We start from the raw sequence: 24,859 nt of genomic DNA, 5'->3' as shown, positions 1-24,859 counted from the left end.
CCCTTGCTTTCATTCCCAAGCAGAAAAGTACAGAAGAGATACCAACATAAATGTAATTTGTTTTTTCAAGTCTCTAAAAGGGTGGTATGGGACAATGGAGAATTAACTAAGACCAACCAAATTCTATTTAGCAATTAACTCCAGCTATAGGCACTCTCCTGTTTTTATCTGTTGAGAGAATCTGACCTTTCTCTATAAACAATGGGCCAAATTCTGCCCTCAGTTACACCTATGCAGCCACATCAAATTCCATAAGTTCCTACGGGTGCTATAGAGAGCAGTATTTATCCTATTACATGTTGTGGTACAGCAGTGAACATTTTGCAGAGTATAATACATTCATATATAATTCAGAATTATACTTTTGGAAGGATGATCTTGAGGTTAAGGCATGAGCCTGAAAATTCCCTGCTTTGTTACAGATGTCCTGTATGACCTTGGGTAAGTCATTTAACCTCTCTGTGCCTCACTTTCTCCATCTGTAAATGTGAATAATGATGCTTTTGTACCTTAAAAAGGGTTGTGTGTGGCTAAATTCATTAAAGTTTATTCATTATTATGGAGATGAACTCGATAGAAAAACCTAGATAAATAAATGTAAAAAACAAACAAACCCAGAATTATTCCACTATATGCAATAAGTATGTAATGTATTTCAAAACAATGAGGAAGAAAAGTTTAGTATACAATAACCAGAAGATATTTGAAACCGAAAAATGGTATTGTTCTGAAAACAAAAGAATACGTAATAACCTGTGTGCCCAACTCAAATGACAAATTAGTCAATGCATACAGAGTCTGGCTTCATAGTTGATCTATGCAATCATCCCTTCTGTATGTACAGGATTAATTTCTTTAGGACAGATTATGGTTAACCCTGTGTGGGTGACAAGGCTGGGGATGGAGCAGGGATCCTTCCCCCTTGAGCATCTGTGGAGGTACTACCACATTTGGAAGTGGAACTCAAGGAGTGCATGGACTGTGAAAGCTCAGCGCAGATGATGAACTCTCAGTTGTGTGTGCATAACCCTCTCCACACCAGCCATACAAAGCTGAGCTGCCATGTGGGTGCACCCACTATACCACATAAGAAGGTGAGAGAACTGTTACACCAGCATGTTCTCCCCAGAGCCATTGGAACAACTGTGGTTGAGGTTTCTCAATAGGCATTCTTCATGTAGACCATCGCAGGACTGGAACCTATACACAGTATGGCATTCAATATATATTGCTGTGTATTGGATACAGAAAAATCCCTAGAGACATCCTTGTGGATAACCTGTCATTCCCACTGAAGCAGCTGTCCCCATTAAAAACGCAATTGTACAAGATGAAGATTGTTCCTAGGCAGCTTCAACTATCACAAAAGCACTTGACAGCAGTTATAAAGAACCTAAATGCTATTAATCCTATAAGGCCAGAAGGGACCCTCACCCAGTGATTCCTGGAGCAAGTCCATAACTTCTGGTTCAAAACTAACTCAAACAAACAGTCTGTCCTTTTATCAACACCCACACTATCTGGTCCAAGACAGCCTTCTAACCAGAACATAAAAATGGAATAGAAAACAAAAACAAAGTAATAGTCACCCAAAAGCCTGACTGAAGAAGACAGCCTTTTACCAAGCTGTGACACTCATTAGACTCAGGCTAGAAGAGGAGGATACATGGGAGCAAGTTTCAAGGATCCCAGTAGACATCAGATGTTGCTACCGAAAATATGGAAGACACCAGTTTCTTAAAAAACTGGATCTCAGATCATGACTGCACAGAAGTTCTTGCCAGGCATTGTCTACTGGCTAATTGGTTACCTGGAAGGAATCCTAACAGATTTGCTGATATAAATCAAGACTTGATTTTAATTCTGTTGAAGGCAGAATACTGAATGTTGCCATGCTGCACTATAACTGTCATACTATAGAGGCAGCTGGCTTGTTCTTGCTATTCGCTTTTGTTACAATGCTTCATTTCAGACTCCATCCCTTGGGGTCCCTGGCAGCCACAGCCTCCTGAGAGTTCCTCACTAACAAGGAGCTGTAACACTGCAGACCTCTGGTAAATCGACAGGCCGAACTGGTATCTTGCTGCAACCTTGGCACCTGCCTGAACATCTAGAACACGGAGTGCTAAAGCAGCAGTGAAACTCTGGCAGGAAAAATACTGTGAAGCCTAGTTAGTAACTTTGTTTTAAATAAAAATGAGGAGTCCTTGTGGCACCAAGGACTCCTCATTTTTTTTGCTGATACAGACTAACACGGCTACCTCTGAAATCTGTTTTAAATTCTATTCCTGCTCAGTGATATAATGGTTGCCACTTATTAGCAAAAAGAGCCAGCACTAGGCATACACAAACCAAACAATTGTTTAGGGCCCTGAGTAGCTCCACCTCCCTCCACCCCCCCGCCCTTCACTTTTTATTATGTGTTGGGGATGCGGGGCGGAAACCATTCCTGCTTAGGGAATGGCCTAGCACTTCCTCTGCTAGCAAAGATCTATTAAACTGCTATCTAAGAATGGGTGCAGCACTCAAGCTTAGTTATGGGGAAAGGGAGTTTTTAGTTTGAGCAGCAATCCTGATTGAGGACCCCTCCCAATTTTGTCCCTCTTTGAGTACGCCCTCATATAAATGTCCCAGCCACCGGACTGGCTACTCCATGAGCTTATTGTTTGTGCAGCTTGCCTGTTCATTTTTCTCTTTAAAAAATAAATCCTGTTATTTTTACATTTAAAAAGGTCCAGATTTGACCTTGGCTCCAGATAAGTTGTACAGTATAACTAATTAAGAAAAACAACCAGAAACATCAAGAGATCTCCAAGCCCATCCAACTAAACTTCTCTGCTCCCCACTCCATCACCCACCTGACCCTACACTGGAAAAGCAGATTCATTTTACAGTGTACTCTGAAGCTGATTAAGTGCAGACTCTGTTAGACTAAGTTACCAGGGAGGATGTGGGGGTGGGGGGAGGAAAGAGAAAGTTTCAGAGTCAAGGAAAACACCCTGCCACCAGCCTCTTCTTATTCATACCAGAGGGCTGTCAGCACAAGTGCTTCAACTGATCACAGCTACTAAGGCGGTGCCTGATATAACCAGGATCCAAAGCATACATTGCTCAGATCAGGAGACTGGAGACCCCTTCAGCAATTGCTCTGCCAGATGAGAGAAAGGGATGCCGCCTGTGGCCTGGCATACGAGCTGTGTTGAGGCTGTCCCTCTTAGAAATCTCTGTATTTACTAGAGTTGTGTGGGAACTGGATTTTTCATTTCCAGGGTGCAGGGGGAAAGAGGAAGTGTTAGTGATTTTGAAATTTCTTTCCTTCTCAAACAGAATGAAAACAAATTTTGTCATGAAGGTATAGATTATAAAATTAAAAAAGGACAAAAATTCATTGCAAAATGGAAATTTGAAATGTTTCATTCTGAAGCATGTTTTGATCTTATGAAATCTGTTTCCCTCATTTTTCTTAGGAAATCAGTTTTCGAAGGTGACATATTTCTGCACAACATTTCTCTTTTGACAAACTGGCATTTTCTGACCAAGAAATGTTCCAGCAGAAAATGTCCAAACAGCTCTAACATTTGTTACAGCGATGTTAGGGGCCTCCAGGTAGAGCTCACTTTGCACATCACAAACCACTGCCCTTGGAAGGTTTCATTTCTTCCATGCAACCAAAACTGAGGAGGTTGCAAAGGCTAGGACTATAACAGCGTTTAAAAGAGAACTGGATAAATTCATGGTGGTTAAGTCCATAAATGGCTATTAGCCAGGATGGGTAAGGAATGGTGTCCCTAGCCTCTGTTTGTCAGAGGATGGAGATGGATGGCAGGAGAGAGATCACTTGATCATTGCCTGTTAGGTTCACTCCCTCTGGGGCACTTGGCATTGGCCACTGTCGGTAGACAGATACTGGGCTAGATGGACCTTTGGTCTGACCCGGTACGGCCGTTCTTATGTTCTTAACTGTCCACAGACTTCTTTGCTCCAAAGGTTCAACCCAATGCAGCATAAACAGTAGAAAAAAAATCTCTTGTCAGCGCCCATTTACCACTGGATCAACCAACAAACTCCACCCATTTTGCTCAGCCTAGCAATCAAACTTTATAATCAAAAATTCACTTCTCATTAAGAATAAACTGGACAATGATTCAGAACGTTAAGTCCTATCTTCCTCGTCAAAACTCCCATTGACTTGCTGGGGTCCTGGCCCAAATAAGGATAGCATAGTATAGTGACTTCAAGGTTTGTCCCAAAGTTTTTAGCTGTAGTTGGCATTTCCGAGCTTCTTGTCACCATTAGCCATCTGATTGAAAAGCAGCAGCATTTCTGACGCTGGTTGTGTGACAGTCTGATGTAAAAAAAGGTTCCAGCCTCCTTTTATGATCCTGAGAGGCCAGACTGTGCTGGCCCTTATGTGGCAGGCAGCAGGTAGGGAGGGGGCAGAATGGATGGAATTTCCCACCACAGCCACACCCACACTGTGAATTATTGCCAGCCATAAACTGAGTATTTGGACCAGGGGAGCCCCAGGACTGCTCCCCTGAGCACAGTGTCCTGCAAAGGGGACAGAGGGGTGTTGAAAGGAAGGGCTATAGTACAAAAGGGCTACGTAGTATGCTGCAACCTAGCAAGGGGTGTAGCAGCAGATGTGCTCCCACTGGGCTGGGGTGGTGCCACCCCACTCCCAATGCAGGGTTGTGCCTTAAAGACGCCATTAGACCCCAAGTCAATATGTCAATTGTCCGTGTTTGGTTGAAATAGTAGAGTTTTCCTTCCGATTGTATGAAAGAAGGATAACAGCTTTTGCAGTCTGCTGTTGGGCTCTCACACTGCCAGTGTCACTTTTCAACGAGATGCAGGCTAGTGCCACAAGGAAGGTCAGAAAATGCCTGTTGTCATTAAAAACACTCATATTTTTGGTTAATTCCTGGGGAGAAATGCTTTTTGTGTTAAGGAGTCTGACTGCAAAGCTGAGCAAAATGAGTGGTACTTTCTGTGGTTACAAATGCATAATATGTGAGGCCAGTGGCATGTAACATGTGATCGGCAGTTGGAGACATCCAGGGGACCTCATGGGGAAAGCCCAGGTGCCCATTAACTGGAGTAGTTAAACACGGCCCTTGACAGACAGAGGCTTGTCTGATTCCACAGCTCTTGTCTCTCAAGAGCCATCCTATTTAGTCAACCAAGGAATTTTTATACACTAAACGGACCCTGCAGGGAGCAGCAGGGCTATGCTATGATTTGAAAGGTTCTATTGAATTATTAAGCTTGCTGAGGGTAAACCAGAGTAACTCTGTTAATCTCTTGGGATCCCTTACATTTTGTTTATAACAGAAACCACCCTCCAGCCTCCCATTCAGAGAAACTTCACACAGCTGCTTAAGACTGCCTTGCCTGCAAGGTTAATAAAAAAAATGTATATTCTTCAGGTACATGCATAAGGGTGAATCCCTCATGCCTTCCGCCATGGAGGAGTCTGTTATTTCTCTCTAGCCCCACTTGCTGAAGAGCAGGGCCACCCGGCGGGAGGGGGGGGGGAAGTGGGGCAATTTGCCCCAGGCCTCAGGCATCACAGGGGCCCCGCGAGCCCTGGCCCGGTGGCGGTCCGGGTCTTCGGCGGCATTTCGGCAGCGGGGGGCCCTTCAGTGCTGCCGAAGACACAGAGCGACTGAAGGGCCCCCCGCCGCCGAAATGCCGCCGAAGACCCGGACCGCCACTGGATGAGTACAAGCACCACAGCTCCCCGGCTTTGCCCCAGGCCCCCTGAATCCTCTGGGTGGCCCTGCCAAAGAGCATTTGTGCTTTGTTTTAGCAAGCAGAAGGAAGATGCTATTAATGAGTCTCAGCTCTAGGTACTTATGCAGGAGAGCTGCACGGCTCAGGAGAAAGCTCATTGGCCACTCACATTCCTTCCTTTCATCAAGCCCATTTTCGAATCGAGCAGATGCTTGATGTGTTTTCTCACCTGTCTTTTGTTTCCATGTAATCTCTTGGAGCTATTCTTGATGCGCCCGGTGTCACAGTTAAAGTGATTTGCACAAGGTCAGGCCATGAATCAGTGATGGAGTCTGGAGCTGTTATTAAGCTTAATCCAAAGGCCCCTAATTTACTCTTCTTCTTTGTTTGAACAGCTCCCGCCCCTCAGCATCTTCTGTTGTGTTATCAGTTCGTTTTGCAGAGCAAAGCAAAGCTGTATTGTAACCAATACACTTCTTGACACAGTGCTGGCCTAGAATTTACTATCAGGTCATTCATCCTTGTTTCCTACCTAGCAAAGTCCTGCAAGTTACAGGGCGCAGGGGAGAATGTGTTATTAGAATGGATGCACCTGGTATAGGAAAAGGCAAACAACCCAGTGCTGAGAAATCTGAAAAAATAAGATTGTTATTATGTTTTTAAAAGCAGGTTTTAAAGGCCAGAAGCATTTGAGAGATGAGCCTTGCTTAATTGTACTATTATTATCTGTATGGCTGCAGTGCCCAGAGCCCTTCTCAAGGGCCAGGAGGACCTCATTGTGCTAGGCACTGTACAAACGCAGAACAAAAAGACAGTCTCTGTATTTCCCTTCATGAATAGTTCTGAGTAAATACATTTTTGTTTGCTTGTAAAATGAATTTAGCACTGGTGAAAGGTCCTGGATTAATGGCAGGTATAGCATAAGCTTTTCTTTGAGCCAAATTCGGAAAACTCCCTCTTCACAAGATGAAATCCAGACCCCACAGAAGTCAATAGCAAGCTTTGTTATTTCCACTATAAATTCAATAGTTTGTTAACCTTCCACACCTACCAGAGTGTTTCTTTTTGCTTGTTTACCTCCATTATTTGAAAGTTTATTTCAAAACTGGCTGTTTTTGGAGGCCCAGAATCAGTCATTTAAAACAAAAAAACCTCCACAAAAACTCTGTCCAGTTTCTGTGCTATTTCACTCACCACTAAAAAGGATATTTCAAGGCTTTTGGGATTATATTCAGGTAGCAGGTTAGTTTTTAAAATATAATCAGACTCTTTAAACATCAGGGACCTAAACCTAAACACAGCCATTTTCAACCATGAAGACCTGGCAAAAGATAATGGTTTGCAATGATTTAAGAACTGTTGAAGGAAAATCACTCCAGACAGGAGAACCAATGAATGCTTCCCAGGTCAAACACACAGTGGATAAGTGCCTGCCAACCATTCCATTTTAGTAAAGCTCAGAGTAGGAAGTAAAACACTTGCTCTACAAAGCACATATTTTTTGAAGGTGAAGCTTCTAACGCCTTAAAAAAATTCTCTGGCTGCTGTATCTACCTGCTTAGAGCTCCCAGTTTCTGTTTCTCACACGCAATCTCTGAATTCTTTGTCCCTCCCTGTAGGAAGATACTATTGCCCAAACCTACAGGTATTCATTAGAACGGACTAATACTACATATAGTAATTGCCCATTTTACCCATGATCTAATTTGCTTGGTTGCAGCAAACCCACATTTATAATTATTTCTTCTGTTTGCCATTGGAATTTTCCTATCCACACCATGACTCCCAACTAGCCAAACTATCCCAAATCGAGCACCAACTCAAAGTGATACCTGTATTGAAAAACTTTCCAAATTCAGAGGTGTGCCTAATGAAGTCTAAGTCCCTGATTCTGCAATCGGCTCTGCATGGAGCTCCACTGATTTCAACAGTCCTCCCCAGGTGCAGGTGTCCGTGCCTGCATGGAACAACTTGCAAGACTAGGATCTAACATTGGTATGACGTAAGCATTCGTCTGTCCCCTCAACACGTGATACACCGACTTAGACCTCCTCAGATTTACTCCTTTGTGCCAGAGTGTAATTTACAGCTTCTTCTTACACACAACCTCTTTGAATTTGGCCCATCAAATTTAATTTAAATCGTGGTACCTCGCAGGCTGAGGGGCCAAACAAGAGAAATGTAGCAAGAAAAGCAACAAACAAGAGTGTGGAAGAACATATCCATTAAAAGTAGCCTATGCCCTATTCCACCTTATCCATGGAGAAGCCAGAAGGTGTACAATGGTGTAAGTTGCACCATCTTGGTCTCCCAAGCATCTAACTTACATACCACCTTTGAATCATCCCTAAGTTTGGCCTTCATGTTATTTTTTTTAAAACCATATATTAGTAAATTAGTTGGAATAAAGATCCACGGGAATAACGTAATGGTTACCTGAGAAACTGCGTGAAAGCGGTATGCAAATTGGCAGCAAAATAATTCATTTTGCAAGGAAGGAAGCCATTTATTACAGGGACAGAGTGATGAAAAGCAATTCGGATGGGCTATGACACACCTCCAGCCTTCCCAGTTTAGCCATGTATGTGTAAGGCTGTTACAATGAAACAGCAATCTCTTCCCAGTTACTGAACCTACAAAGAAGTGATATTACTGAGTAGGCTGCTGTTCATAGCATAAAATAATCTGAACTAATCCATAGTTCTTCACAGTGCTTCTGGGTTGGACAGGGAGCCTGTAAGTCTCAATAGATAATGTGACACTAGCATTCACAGTCAGGACAAAATTGCCAAAATAAGTAAATTACTTAATTCCAATTACTTTTTGACCTAAAAAAATCAGTCAGCGAGGAAGAACGGTCTGGGGGCTAGGGTTAGCCTGAGGCTGGAGAGACATGGGTCCTAGTCTCTGCTCTGTCAGACTCACTTGGGCACATTGCTTAGGGTACATGAGGTGTGACTGCAGCTTGTGTACACATACCCGAGCTAGCTAGCTTGGGCATTAAAGCAGCAAGCCCATCTGGAACCCTGGGTAACTTTACTTGTGGGGCCAGCCCATGCTGCTGCACCGTCACTGCTCCAGGGACCTCAGCTACCTAGATTAAAGCTCGTTTGGGTATGTCTGCATGCCCACGAGTCTCTGTGTGCCTCAATTCCCATCTATACATTGGGGATAATAGCACTTCCCCACCTCACAGGAGTGCTGTGAGAATAAACACATTAAAGATTGTAAGGCAGTGGTGATGAGGGGTCATAGGTACTTAAAATTGCTGGATAACTTTCAGAAGTGACATTTTTAAGAGTGTCTCTCAGTACTGTTAGCCAGGTCCTTTAAACAACCCTAGAGAAGGGGTGCAATCCAAGAGCGCTGGTAGACACATTTAAAAATAAAGTAAATGCTTCCTCTGTTTACTGCAGCACTTAACGTACAGTCAGTCAATCGATTCTAAATTGAGCTGGGCACTCAGATGGTCCCCATCGCTGTAGTATCTGAGCACCTTCTAAGGAGGACTCTGCTAAGGGAAAAGGCCTATTCAATGAAACCTGACAGTGGAATAGAGAAATAATAAGAGTTACTGGTGAAAATAAAATAATCCTGTTAAACAACAGGCCATTGCCTTCAGAGTTCATTTCAAGGCAACACTCCCACTTTCCTGGAAAAGTGGTACTCTGTGTCACCTACCCATGCTGCCTTTGTTTCAGCACTTCTCCACCCGAAGTACCCCACAGCCAGACTAGGGAGGACCTTAGGAAGTGGAAAGCCTCCCAAACCGCCACCCCCCTTCTCACCCTCAGCAATAGAAAATCTAGCCCTTATTAGCAGGTGTATGCAGAGCAGTTTATTTGGGACACAAGCCATACCCAGCCTGCAGGTCATCTCACAATAATACGTCATTTACAAGGGCCTCCCTTTTGTTTGTTCCCTTTAAGCAAGGTTTAAATTACAAGCACATCTTCTGGGGATATTTCATCCTCCTCCTGGCCACTGTCAACCTGTTAATAGTAGCAATGTTATACTGCACTCTGAGCTGCACAATCATTGTGCGGTTATTTCTCACTAACTATACAATATGCAATTCTCTGAAAACTGGCCAGTCATTATTAGACACAGTGTAGGGATCTGCATGGTTATTCCTTGATAACTGTATTGTAAATATGCAAACCTCTACCCTGATTGAGTAAGAAGCCAATTGCCAAAGAGGATTCATGGCAATCAGAGTTTTCTAATTGTTTGTCAGCAACAAAAACACCACCTTGGCTTCTCACTCCCATAAAGCAAAACAGGAAAATGGCAACTTTAACATCAAGGGCAGGTGGCAGAGTGGGGTACTCTAGGATGAAGAGAAAGTCAAGCTGCCGCACTGCTTAAATGGAAAACAACCCACTTTGCCCCAACATTTGTCTTTAAATTGGAAGGATCTGACCCCCTCCCCACCAATTCAGTTTTGAAAACATAAGACAAGAGGCTTGCGGACCATCGGGGAGGGATGTCAGTGAAAAAGGAGATGGCAGAGGGGAGCAGGAAAAATGTGGAGTGAGCAAGGAGGAGCAGTTTGACAGCCCTCTGTATTGTTTCTCTTCACTTTTATTTACATTTTCAATTAAGAATTTCAGTATTGCAATAACTTCAGGACAACTCTAATTTATTGGCTACTAATCATTCCCTGGGCTAACAAACTCCAAAGCTCAAAACCAAAAAGAGTTTATTTACTATAATCACCTTGTCTTTCAGTGGCTGAGTTTATTTGCTTAGATACTAGGACAACAGGAGAGAGAAACAGAGATATTCAGCCTAGGATATAGTTATTACCTTAGACACAGATCGTACCCTTACTATACTTCTATATCAACAACTGACCTTTTTACAGCACCTTTACTCCTGAGGGATTATAGATGGAGTAAACATTGGTCATTCACCAGCCTCTGAAATGCAGCCACCTCTGGTGTGGAATGCAGTGGCCAGAATGCAGCAGCCATTGTGCAACACAACCACTTTTCACTTTTTTTTTTAAAAAGGAGGAGGAGAATTATTTAATCCAGATGAAAGTGAAAAGGGAATTTTAGGGAGGCAGAACACAATTTGGCCTGGACACCAAGATTAAGGAAATGTACCCAGTAGACAGAGACTCTGTTTCACATATAATCTGAAATATGGATTAGAACTCATTGTTCCCATAACTAGTGTGGCCAGGTTAGGGCCCGTCACTCATCATCCACATTCAAACTGCACTCCACCAGGGGGCATCTGGCCTGCATTACACCAGAGCCCATTTTGGCAAGGGGGAGAGTTGACAAGAAGGCCAGTATCATCAAAGGGACAGGAGACCACTGTTTGGAGGAGGCAGTAGCTAGCATAGTAATAATTTTAACAACATTAAAATGAGCAAAAGTCTTGTATCCCTCCATGCCCCTCATTATTACAGTACATAACCTCAGCCCAGGAAAATGATATCATTGCATGAATTAATCATCTCAGCAATTAACAGGGAGAGTGACCTCAGATTTCAAAGCATGGTCCCTGCCACCAGTGAATTGACAATGACGTTAGCTTCCCTGGGAAGAATCTGGCATTTTGCCCACCTCTGAACCACACTGCTGACACCGAGGCAGAAGCAAACAATGTATTCACCCAACCAGGGATAAATGCTGCAACCGAATCCCAGCCTACAACTGCTGTGGTGTCACAAGGAACGCTTCCCTCACCCCCCTCACTGAATTCCCTATGTGCCGCTCTCCAGGAGCAGCACGCAACAGTCCAGCAACAATAGGCAGAGAGAGCCTCCTTTTAAACAGAAGGATGAGCTGCCTAGGTAGAGCATCCTTTTTTAAACTGTGAGCTCTCTTTGCATGGAGGCTGACAATCTCATTATGTGAATATGTAGGAGGCTCAATTATTCCTACTCAGGCTATAGCAGTGGCATCTCTGGTCCCCAAGTTGAAGCGGGTTTTATTTAGGGATGGAAAAACTTGTTTTGCTTCAATCTCAGCTCACTTGGCTGTTGTGGGTATTTTGAAAGTTGGACTCAAACTTAGATACAATTGTGGCTTTGTTCTACTTAGGGTCACAAAAAAGGAGCAAAATGCACATGCAAGAGAACAGCTAGTGACAAAAATACACCCTACATTAAATACCCACTCGAGTCAGCCTAGCTTTTTCAGATGAAGTGAAGACAGTGCTATTCAGTCCTAAATAGGGGCTATAGCTTATTATCTTCGGCAGTTTCTTTGCTGGTCCTGTGTCACTGAATACAAATATTGTACACAGTGTAGGGTGCTTCAAATCACACAAGGGGCCCAATTCAACATTGTCTCATCTAATGTGAAGTCATTTACACCTATGAAAAGTGGGTGCTCCCAGATCAGCATGGGAGTGGTTTTACAGCCACTTTGGTTCTCGGGGTGCACAGGTGTAAATGCTGTAAGGCAGTGGAGAATGAGACTCAAGATTATCCCCCCAATATCAGATCCCACCAGAGACTTCTAGAACAGCCAGGCCATATTACAAGAATAATGTAAAGATAAGCAGGGGAATTGGTATATTATGGATGGAATATCAGCCATGTTCAGACTTCCCCCATCTCCTGGCCCCGAGAGGAAGCCAGGAGAGGGGGAGATATCTGGGAGTGGAGGCGAGTGAACTAAACTTATAAAAGGTTTGGTATCAGGGAATGCCAAGGAATCAGATCAGTTCTTACTTTAACTGAACCAGTGTGATCAATCCAGGTTCCGAGGCAGTCATTCCATACACGTCTCCTTTTATGTCTGTCTGCCTGCTCTCTTTGTAGGGAGACTTGATGTCCCCCAGAGTCAGTGTTTGATGCTTTCTGAGCAAAGATTCTGTTTTCCCTGGAACTCATTGGAACGGTCTATAAAGTTCCAACTGATGTAAAACATGGTCAGTGAGATATATTGTTCCATCTGGCCTGCAAGTTAACAGAGAGCAGGGGAGGGAAAATGCTTTCCTCTTGGAGCCCAGTAACAGAGAAGGGGAGGTGGGGGGAATAAAAACAGAATGAGGGATAAGGCCTTGGGGTCCATATATTGGGATATAGGACTAACTCATTAAATGAAATGGATTTAGGCTTTAGGCAGTGGGACAACCCTCTGTTAACTAGTTGAAAAGATGCTGTATGTTACAAAATTGGCATCTTAGCATCATCACCATAAACACCCCTCTATGTTTCAGCGCTACATTACCTAAAGAAACCCATTCTTGACAGAACTATCACCGCCCGACCTAGGTAGTCTCCCGTTAACAGGGGAAAGGGGATGGTACATAAAGGTGGTGCCGATCCTAATTTCCTGTGTTAATTTGCATACTCCTGCTATTCCAAACAACATGAATCTATGGGTTCCAGTTCAAAGTCTCACCCTCTGACAGCTGCCCACCCCATCCCATGTGATTAGAAGAGAGAATTAAAGTCTGTGGATACACCTCAGTAGACTGTTATTTAGGCGTCAGGTTTATGAGAAGGTCTAATCAGTTGATACTTTCTAATCAGCCGTCTAGGTGCTCCTGATTTCTCTACTCTCCCCCCCCACCCCCCATAGGTACAGGTAGATCAGCAACAGATAGAAATAATTGCCTTTTCTGGTCATTCACACTTTCTTTCCCATGTTAGAGAATCCAGTTATAGACTGTTTGCCGTTTATCTCCACCTGCTGTGACAAATGCTCTAATTTGCCTTCTCCTTTCCCATTCCCACATCTCATTGCAGGTTTCATGGATTAACACACACCAGTTTTCTCATCTCTGCTCCGTTTAATTTCAAATTTCTGACTGGCAACCTGTGCAGTCCCATTTTCCTCAAATCAGCTATGTACACTACTAGGTTTATCCAGATTTCTTTAGCTCATCAGGCTGTTTCTGTATCTCACCTTTTCTAATTACATTTATAATATACACACTTTATAGATCACTGCTGCATTAATATATAACACAAACACCTCCAAATACATGCACACGGGCATTGTGTGTGGATGTGTATATATTATACATGAACACATATGCAATGTGTATATATAGACAAAGACAAGCACTACATGTCTTGTGTGAGTATGTACACACATACACACAATTCCTTCCCTCCCCCAAACTCCCCAGGAAAATAGTCCACATAGGTTATATTTTTAAAAAAAGCTCACAGACAGGCCCTGTATCACAGTGGTGAATCCCATTTCCACTCACTTCCTTACCTTTCCTCAGTCTGCTAATCCAGAGGCCCTTGACTTGTTCTCTTCCCCTCCTGCACACAAATTGCAAGTCCCTTCTTCTGCTTCGCATTCACAGCACACTGGCAGGATTCATCGTCATCTCATAGTCCTGGATCCTTACCACCCTATTGGCTGAAGCCAGCTAGTAAATTTAATTAGGCTCCTCCTTATAATTATATTATCACAGGAGCAGGATGAATAATTTAGTAAAACAACTGATGTGCAGGCTCGGATGTCAGAGATTTCTGCCTCCACCTGCAGGCTTTTCCCTTATGCCTCTCACTGAGAAAGGGGAGGGCAAACCCCCCAGATTTGTCACTCTCTTAGTCAAAAGCCTCCAGTATACACAGAGGAAAGTGAACCATGGATTCTCCACTTGTAAACCCCCTCACTTCCCCATAGCCTGGTGGTCTCCACTATTTCTTTTGTGCAACCCTCCCTAACCCAAAACATAATATTCCCCCCCAGACTGGCCATACCATCGCACTGCATGGGGAGAAGTAAAGCACTAAAGTCCATTTCTGTCCAGATAAATCAATATAGCAAAATATCAAATGCCTCCCGTTGTCCCTTGATACAAATACGTTATGAAAAATAGAGCTGTTCTGCAGGAGGGGCAGACCACATGGAAATAGAGACACTGCTTTACACTGCTAGCTCTTCTATTCTAACAGTCACATCCCAGCATCCTGCCAGTTCAGACATTCGAGGGATGTGCTGGGGTCTTGTGATATTTATTTACACCTGTGAAGGCAGACAAGATAGTTCAGAAAAGTAAATGTCTGCACAGAATTCAGCCCTACTAGAAAGAGAGAGAGAGAGAGAATGGCAGGATTTGCCTCTCATACGAGTGACAGCCTGACAGTACAGTACTGAGGTGGGAGCGCCCCCCTCCACAGAGATATGAGGGGCTGGACATCCGGTTAATGAATGTGCAAAACCGTGAATTCTCATTACTGAACCCCAGATGGAAGTTTGCCTTTGGTGAAATGGAGCTGTCTCCCTGCAAAAGCAATCATTTCATTTTTGCCAGTGATTTAGGGCAAGAACTAAAAACATTTCTCCCCGCCCCCATCCCTCACCCCCCCCCCCCTATGAGGAAGCAGTTTGGGCATGACTGAGCATTGCCTCTCTGCCTTTGTGATTGACAAGGCTGCAGTTGCAAAGCTATGGAGCAGTGCAACGGCCCCTAAAGGGTGATAGCCAACTTGCTTGAACCTCAAGCCCCACTCATTTGAAAAGCTATACATTGCAGGACCTGCAAACTGTTAAGCAGTAGGAGCCCCCCCCCATGCTATTAGGCCCTCCAGGTTTTTCCTTTCATAAGTGATCACAGCAACACAGGAGTAATTTTTGGGGGGAGGGGAGAAAACAAATAATTACCACTACACTATACTGTAGGTCCTGCATATAAACAATACCACCTTTGTGCTGTGATTGGCTTAAAAACCAAACAGGTGAAATAAGGAAGCCCTTTTTTTCCCTGTTCTATGAGATCACTAACTACAGGCCCCAGGAATGCCCCTCCTGACTCTGCTCCCCCAGTAGGCATTAATATTTACTCCACAGAGCCGTGCTGCTGGAACTCAAGCAGGGGTTCACAAACTGGGGGCTGCGAGGTCATTACATGGGGAGTTGTGAGCTGTCAACCTCCACCCCAAATCCCGCTTTGCTTCCAGCATTTATAATAGTGTTAAATATAGTAAACAATGTGTTTAATTTATTGGGAGGGGGTCGCACATGGAGGCTTGCGATGTGAAAGGGGCTGCCAGTAAAAAAGCGTGAGACCCACTGAACTAGAGGCACCAGGGGTGCTACCACACTGGCTGGCTTGATCATCAGCACCCCCACTATAAAAATTGTTCCAGCATCCCTACCACAGAGAATGTTTCCCAGAAAGCGGTCTCTCTCTCTCACTCTCAGTGACCCCCATCACTGCCAGTTCCCTTCTGGTGAAGGAAGGGACCACTGAGTGACATAAGGCATTTGCCACCACCCAGGCGCTGAACACAGTACCTACACAGCAATCCCTGCCCTAAGATAAGAGACCCAACTGAGGAAGGAAAGTCACAATTCTTAACATAGCAGAGCAGGGCCCTTAAGTCTCCGGAATGGCTGCCACTGACTGCAATGAGCTCTGAGGGCTGCGAGATTGGAAGTCTTACACAGGTTTTAAAAGGTTTGCTTTGTTTTTAACTTTTTGGGTTTTTTGACAAAAGAGAGTCCACTCTCCCCTCCCCAGAAACGATTCGCTCAGAGCATTTGTGCCAAGACAATTCCTCTCTTCTTTACCCCCTTCAGAGATTTCAAGGACTTTTGTCTAAAGTGGAGATCTTGAATTATGTACTTAGTGGGAGCTGTAGAGCGATTAAATTAACCCACATGGCGAGCTGCCCAATGTTGCTCGCAAAACTCAGGGTATTTTAGCATCATTTATTTAAGAGATTTTAAATAATACTTGCCTAACTCACAAAAAGGGAGTGAGATTTAGGCTGTTGCCATGGCTACTGGAGAAATCTGCTCAAAATTCAGGAGATGCTCATAGGGGGAAGCACTTCAATGGGGAGCTCTGCTGAGGGCTGAGGGATGCTTATGGCCCTTGGTTATTAAATCCCTTTCAAGTTAATTCCCAGTATCAAAGCCTCCCTGATGAGATGTTTAATAATTAGGAGTAGGGCTTTGGTTAGGAAGAGTACAAGCAGGCTCCTCTACTTCTGAGGTGAATTTAGTCCTGGAGAAAGGTGCTGGACTGGCAGCCAGGAAGGGTGAAAGGCTCTCTTTAGTCACTGAACAAGCACACGACAGCCGCAGTGCAAAATTTCTGTTCCTGCTGTTCCCTGCCATGTGTCTTAACCCTGCCTTGGAGAGATCACGTCTTTGTGGGGCTTGTTGCTGCCCCACTGAAGTCAAGGGGAGTTTTGTCATTGACTTATACGGGAGCAGGACTGGGGCCTTGAGAATGACCTGCCCACTCACCACTGGCCATTGCACAATCCTGTAACATTTACTCTCATTTCATCCTACTCCCTTGCTCCATCCACGCCTCCCTGTTAGTCACGCCCTTTCCCACATCTTCTCCTGCTCTCATTGCAAGACCAAGCTTCCAGAAGGCTTCAGGGCTTGATTTTCCAGTGCTCAGCACTCACAAGTGAGGTCAAATTTTCAGAAGAGTTCAACTCTCATTTAGAGATCTAAAAAAAAAAAGGCTACATCACACTGCAACTGGAGGTGTAATTTGTAGCCTGGATAAGCATACCTGCACTAGCTTTCATCTAGCTAGCTCTCTAAATGTAGTGCTGAAGACGGAGCGGCGCTGGGTTCATTAGGAATGCCACTACAAACCTGAAGGGGAGTGCAAGGGTGGGAGGATGTGGGGGACTTAAAGAGCCCACGCTGCTGCTTCCTCACCGTAACTGGTACCTGAGCTAGCTAGATTAAGGCTGCAAATTAACACCCCTGCTTGCAGTGTAGACATAGCTGGAGAGGTAGATTTATAGAGGAGCTCAATAACCAGCATCCTGAGCAATTCTGAAAAATCTGGCCTCACCTGTGAATGCCAAGAACCTTTCAAAACTCTGACCTTTGGGCCTTCTGCATGCTGCCCCTAGGTAATGATTAGTAGGGCTGGACAAAAGTTTTCCACCAAAACTTTTTTTTTGACAGAATATTAAATTTTCTACAAAACCTTTTGTCCCATAGAAACAAAAAAAAATTGATTTTCATCAGAAAGCCAACCTCCTGCCATAGTTTTCCTGTTTTTTTGACAAGAGGTTTAAACCCCTTTTCTGACTGGCTCGAATAGTTACACTTTGAGACATGATGGTGATGGATGCATCTTTTCACATTAGACATTTCAGTTAAGGTGCCTGGCTTCTTGCCAAAGGACTCTGCCCTGCTTCCTGAGGAGCAACCAGAGAAGAAAAACAAAAGGCTAAAATACTTAAAAGATTGGAAATTAAATTAATATTAATTCTAAAGAGATTCCATATTCCCCTTTTGTAATCAGATAAAGTCTCTTTAGGGAGAACACCCTAGAAAGTGTTTTGCTGTAGGCTTTTTCCTTTCTGAGTAAGAGGTCATGATTCAGGCTACAATTTAGTCACGGACATTTTTAGTAAAATTCATGGCCCATGAGCTGTCCATGACATACTATAAATACCTCTGACTAAATCGGGGGGGTGGGGGCAGCAGTGTTGCTGCTGCTCGAGCAGTCCTCGGGGCCAGCTGCACCAGCCACAGCTGCGGAGGTTCCCAGGGCCAGCTGCCTGCAAGGCCGCCCTAGCCACAGCCAGTGCGGCTGGCTGCGGGGCGGCCCGAATGGCTGGCTGCAGAGCTGCTCCAGCAGCAGCCAGTGTGGCTATCCCAGGAGCTGGTTCTGGGGTCTGCCACACTGGCTGCTGCAGAAGTCATGGAAATTCATGGAATCTGTGACTTCCACAGCCTCCATTACAGACACTGAGCCCCTAGTAATGGTTAACTTTCTGTCTATCATTACTGTTATTTAATGCTCAACTACAGTGGAGCCCCAAGGCTGCAGTCATGGCTCCATTATGCTAAGCACAGTGGAAAAAAAACCCTCCAGAGAAAGTAGTCCCTCTTTTGAAGATTTTACAGCAACATCACAAGCAATAATACAAAGACATTAGAAGGGGACAGAAAGAGGTCAGGGAAAGTAGAAAACAGAAAAGAAGAACTCTTTCTGATTGGCTTTAGTCACAGCAGGCTCAGGATTTTGGAACCGGAGACTTGCCTAATCTTTCCCAACTAGGGCCTTGATCCTGCAAGCTGCTCCACTCACACCGATATCTGCATCCATGTGGAGCCCCAATCTCTTCATCAGAGCACTGTGAGGATAAAAGAGTCTAGCTACACAGAGCTCACTGCAGGGTTCATAGGTTTTAAGGCTAGAAGAGTCCATTATGAGCACCTACTTTGACCTCCAGCACAACACAGGCCCTAGAACTGTACCCAGTAATTTCTGCATCAAGGCCATAAATGTGGGTTGTGGTTCAAGGTTGTGTCTTAGGTGAGCATCTAGGGATATCTCCAGCGATACACAATTTGCAGTTCCTACTGGCACTGCATTCCTCCCTCATGAAAAAGAGTCCTAAACAAACTAATAATGATTAAATCAAGAGGGTTCTATATAACATGAACAGAGATCTATAGAGGTTACTCTAAAAGCTGACTGGATATACTTATCTATGACATTCTATCCATTTTTTTATATTGGACTATAATTCTCAAATTCTCTAAAGTGATTCACAAAACTCTATAATAATGTTATCATTCTGTAGCTCCACCACACCCCCAGAGGCTGCCAATCATTATTATTTGTATTATGGTAGCACCCAGGAGTCCCAGTCATGGACCGGGACCCCACTGTGCTAGGTGCTGTACAAACACAGGATGAAGTGATGGTCCCTGCCCCAAAGAGTTTAAAACAAGAGACAACAGGAGGGGATGGACAGACAGAGCAGGGGGCATAAGCCAATAGTGAGACAATATGGGTCAGCAAGATAGGAAGCAGTCTCACCCAGCTGCCTAACCACCGTCAGGTTCTTTGTAGGCATCACTGCAAAGGAGAGTTGTAAGGAGGGATTTGAAGGAGGATAATGAGTAAGTTTTGCAGATATTTATGGGGAACGTCTCCTGTGTATGAGGGGCAGCCTGGGAGAAAGCATGAAGGTGCTTGTTTGAAAATGTAACAAGGGGGTGATGGAGGCTGCCATCATTGGCTGATTGGAGGTGGGAGCTGACATCCTGATAGAATGGGAGAGAAGGTAGGCAGAGTGGAGACAGGCTTTGAAGGGCCTCGAAAGTTAAGACAAGTAGTTTATGCTTGATGTGATAGAGAAAGGAGGAGCCAGTTGAGGGTGCAAAGAGAGTGGTGACATTGGCAAAGTGATAAGCTAGGAGAATGATCTTTGCAGCTGCATTCTGAATGAATACTAGTAGGTCAGCATTGCATTTATTAAGGCTAGAGAGGATGATGATGCAGTAATCAAGACATGAGTTGATGAGAGCCCTTTGAGGGTGGACAGGCTGTGTGGATGGACAGGAAAGGCTGCATTTTAGAGATGCCACACAGGAAGGACTGGTAACTAGATTCAGACTCAGCCTGGATGTTAGGACCTAAGGAAAGGTCAAGATGAAGATTAAAGGCCTGAGTGACCGGGAGGATGATGCTGTTTGTGCACAGTGATCAAAAATGGTGGGAGGGGGATGATAGGAGGAGGGAAGATTAGGAACTATGATTTAGCCATGTTGATCTTAAGCTGCCAGCTGGACAGCCACAAGGAGATGTCAGAGAGACAGGTCAAGAGTCCAGTTTGCACAGGAGGACAGGCCTGAAGAAGAGATAGATTTGTGAATCATCAGCGTTGAGATGGCAGTTCAATTAGTGTTTGTGAATGAGATTGCGAGGCACAGAGGGAGAAGAAAAAGGAGCAAAGGCCAGAGCACTGTGGAACCCCCACAGAAAATTGGAGAAGAGATGTGGAGGAGGAGGTTGCTGAAGGGGTGATTAAGGTAAGAGGAGAACAAGAAAAGCATAGTCAGTGCAGTCAAAAGCAGCTGACAGGTTGAGGAGGAGGATGGAATACTGGTTCTGAGCTTTGGCCAGGCAGAGATCATTAGTAGGAAAGTTTTCTGTGAAAACTGTTTTTCAATGGAAAACTGGGTTTTCAAATAACTTTTGTGACAATAGTCTGCTTTCTGCAAACAGGTTCAGTTTTTTGCTGAAAAACTTTCCAGCAGAGGAATGTTTTGGTTTTCAGCTGAAATCTTTTGGCTTTCTAGTTTTTAGCCCAAAAGACTAAAATTTTTGTGAACAATTTCATTGAAAGCAGGGTCTGGGGGTTCTTTGTTTGTTTTTCATTGAAATTTTCCACAGAAAAACAGTTTCCGACCAGCTCCAGTCATTAGAAACGTTGATAAGAGTCATTCAGTGGAGTTCCAAGAAGCCAGATTGGAGAAGAGGAATTCCAGGCAATGATTGTTGATGGTGTGTTCAATGAGTTTAGACATAAAGGGGAGATGAGGCAGTAGCTGTTAAGGATGTGGTTTTGGGGGGACAGGTGGGGCAGTTAAGATGGGAGAGACTAATGCACGTGAGCATAGGGAGGGGAAGAACCGGAGGAGAGTGTGAGGTTAAAGAGAAAGGCATGAGTGTGCAAGTGAGGGAACTCAGAAGATGGGATGGGATGGGATCAGGTCACTGGAACAAGTGGACTCTTCTCATACTGAGATCATTGTGGCTTCCTCTCTCACAGCTGCCAATGCCACACCAAACACACACATCCCCTTCTGGAGAGCAGTAACAACAGTAGGGACACCAAAGTGATAAGTCCAGAAGTAGTAAAATTGAGAAATAGAAGACAGAGGGAGAGGTTCAAAAGAAAAGAAGGACTGATACACACCAGGGTGAGAAAGAATATTTTGCAGGGATCTAAGACACCATTTTAACACATGAAGTGCCTTGGGATGAGTTGACTCACTTGGCCTGTTCAGGTCAGGGTGTCATCCGGGGCATAGCAGGAAGGTAATGGCCTCTTCACTCCCAAATGGGTCAACACCTATTATGTTCCTGCACAGTGCTCCAGAAACTTCCATTCCATTACCATAGCAACATGTGACCTCATAAAAGTCCTTGGATACCATCTAACTATCACATTTTCAATCCAGGGAGAGTCCATTCACACTTTTTTTGAGGCTACTGTGTGCCCATTTCAATAACATCTTCCCACAACCAGTTTGCGAATTGAAATGGCTTTATGTCATCTCTCAGATATCTTAGCAATACAGGATCTTAAACAGGTAGATTTTAACACAACACCCTTTACACAAGGACCAATCTCACTGTCTTCATTCAAGCCCTTTCTGGATAAAAAAAAAAACAACCACACACCCACAATTCCATGAAGCTTTTCAATGATAATCCACCATAGAATCACATATATATTACTTCTGCTCCTTCATCTGGTCACTTGGCATATTTTGTGATTGAGCTTTATTATGACTGACTAGTCTCTCCACTTCAATTTATAATCACTTAGCAGAACCAGATCTTTCTATTTTGCTTACCACTGCACAGACTATCAGCACTCAACAACTAGCAATTATTACTCCAGAGCCAACTAGTGCCAGTTGCTGGAGCAGCTTCTGTGATGGTTTTGTTGCAGGCAATTTAAATTGACTTGTGAGAAAAGGCTCAAACACTTATCTCCATTCACCATAATATCAACTATATTGAGCATGTTTATCCATCCAAGGTTAGGTTTTTAGGACAAGTGGCAACTTTAGCACTGGCATCATGCTCTAGGCACTGGTATCTGGACAAGCACTGTCCTGGGAAAAGCATGCTGCTTTTTATTGGAAAGTGTATTTGGTACGTTAGTGCATTTACTGTGCTTGCTGACCCCTGCTGGAACCCGTTTGGTGCCTGCCAAACATCAAGACTTCAGAATGGACATGCTGAGCTGAACTCTGGTTTGGCTTGTTTGAATCACAGGGGCATCACTCAATTTTGATGGAGCACGTCAGAAGCTATAAAAGGGCCCTATGCACATATTGGACCTGATTCGTAGCTCACTGATACCTGTCAGACTTGGGGATGACTCCACTGAAGTCAGTGGAATTCCACTCGCGTCAAAACATTGTAAATTGAAGAATAATGAGGCTCCTCACCTCATTTGTACAGCACCTAACACAATGGGGTCCTGGTCCACGACTGGGGGTCCTAGGCACCATGGTAACACAAATAATAAACAACAGTACAGGACTGACATCTAGACGAGGACACTGCAGCTCAATGGTACTGCCCAGGCAGAATGCTGTGAAAGAGGCAAAAACAACATGGATTCAGTCAACCGACTTGCTACAAAGAATCTACTCAGACACTGCTGCTGACATGTTCTGTCATTTCTTCAGGTCCCTCTACACAATCGCTGACACTTCCTCCCTCAACTGGTTGCCTGGCAACTACAAAAAGCCCCAGTGTATGAGAGAGGAATCAGCCAAGTAGTACATTGCTTGGGTTTCTGTTTTCTTCCCCTCCTTTAAAAACACAGGAATAAAGTGGCCTTGGGCTGGAAGGGGCCATCTCTCAGTGAATCATTGTTTTACAACAGCAGCAATTAAGATAGCGTACATAGACAGTGTCTCCCACAGACACCAAACCTGCTCCTGGCTTGCAAGAGGCTCAGCTGTCCTGAGTCAGTTAAGGAAGCAGCAAATCGGTATTTTCAAGAGGGAGAACTGTAAAATACCAACTATCCCCCAAGCTTTACCACAGCATAATGCAATATACCCACTCTGTATAGAATATTGGGGTTGGGAAGGGACCTCAGGAGGTCATCTAGTTCAACCCCCTGCTCAAAGCAGGACCAATCCCCAGACAGATTTTTGCCCCAAATGGCCCCTGCAAGGATTAAACTCACAACCCTTGGTTTAACAGGCTGATGCTCAAACTACTGAGCCATCCTTCCCTGCTACCATGCCTATCATGATGTAGCCCTATTCATAGCACCAGAGAAGGCAGCAGCTGATCACAGCTATATGATCCTGGTGCTAAGCAAACAGTGTTGGCTGAAGGACTGTTATACTGGGCTGGTGCTAGACAAGCTTGACTCACCCCAAAGCTGTAGAGACTATAAGGAGAATGAGAAAGATAGCTGGGCTGGGACTGCCTTGGGGGTCCAGATGTGGGCATCAGTATGTGTCTCAGTCTTAGCCACTGCCTCTCAGCCCTGACTGATGGGGAGGTGTAGGGAGGATCAGGCTGGAGCTGTGTTGATCCCATAGATGATAATGCTAGTGTGCATGGGTCACCCTTACAGGGGCATACTCCACCCCAAAAGCTAACCCAGCACCATAGGGAAGGGGTAGCCTGGCAGGGGCTGCATGGACATGGTGTCTAGTAGTCCCTCCACTGTTGTTTCTCCTAGCTAGGTTTGAATGGGACTGGGCAGAACCAACCCTGACAATTTAGCACCCTTGATGGTCATCAGCATGATGTACTTCTCACATCAGCCCCAGCATTATGTCTGAATTTAGCACGTAGGAGCAGTTCGCTGTTTGCAATACGCACAGCGTATTTAGATCTTGCTTTTAGACAGAGACTAAGGTTCTCTAGTGGGTCAGGGCTGCAGGCTCAGCTTCAAAGAAGTGAAAAACAGAATGCCTTGCATTGCTCTTTATGGAGTCTTCTAGCCAACTCAGGGAATGGTCTATCCTGCCCACCGTTCTCATCTTGAGGGAATTCTACTGTGATATAGGCACCAAGAGTAAAAGTAAGAAAAGGAAAATGGGGCTTTAAGAGAGGCTCATCAGTTTTGTGGGGAAAAGTTTATTTGAAAACACAATACAGCCTAAAAATTGGTGGCATCCACAAAACATAGGCAGTGAAGTAGATCCCCAAATATCTGTAGGTCAATGTACACACCTATGAACCTCTTTTCAAATCATGCCTAAACTTCTCTTAAGCCACTTCAACCTGTTTAAGCCTAAATGGGCCTGGATCTAACAGAATCCCAGTGCACCTTTAAAAAAAAAATCAGGCCAACTGCATGTCTTGATCTTCCTACACTAATATCCCTCTCTCTTTCTCAGACACATAGTGAACTCCTTGGTCTTTCAGCTTTCTAGACAGATGTTTTCCCATTGACTTACTGCTGCATTGGTTCCCATAGACAAGGCCTGGTTTTGGTCTTGCACAATCATGCCAGTGAGTTATCTGCAGAACAGCACACCCTTGCCAAGTAGCTGCCTTATTTATTTATTTTTTTGGTCTAAGGTTCAACATAAAGTTAAAACAGTTAGTGTCCTGTACCCTGAGACAACCTGGATTCCATAGGCTAAATAACAAACACAAACATATAGTTTAGAACTGAGACTTCCCAAAAATGCAG

At 44.3% G+C, this 24,859-nt stretch overlaps 1 protein-coding gene across 8 annotated transcripts in view; it reads right to left on the bottom strand.

Moving 5' to 3' along the window:
• Positions 1–24,859, bottom strand: part of SYN3 (synapsin III) — a 332,551-nt gene that overhangs the window by 251,103 nt on the left and 56,589 nt on the right. For 2 of the 8 annotated variants that reach the window (XM_044986958.1, XM_044986929.1), the window contains exon 1: positions 21,371–21,539. The exons of 2 other annotated variants lie outside the window; for them this stretch is intronic. The gene's annotated coding sequence lies outside the window, so the exon portion shown is untranslated. Of the gene's footprint in view, positions 1–13,931; positions 14,075–21,370; positions 21,559–22,548; positions 22,567–24,859 lie in introns of those variants that run through there. 4 more of the 8 variants (XM_044987004.1, XM_044986948.1, XM_044986967.1 and 1 more) reach the window with 4 other exon arrangements.

This window comes from Mauremys mutica, chromosome 1 (assembly GCF_020497125.1).
Source record: "Mauremys mutica isolate MM-2020 ecotype Southern chromosome 1, ASM2049712v1, whole genome shotgun sequence".
Taxonomy (NCBI): domain Eukaryota; kingdom Metazoa; phylum Chordata; order Testudines; family Geoemydidae; genus Mauremys; species Mauremys mutica.
Note: the sequence above shows the minus strand (reverse complement) of the source record. Positions and strands in the feature narration are given on the sequence as shown.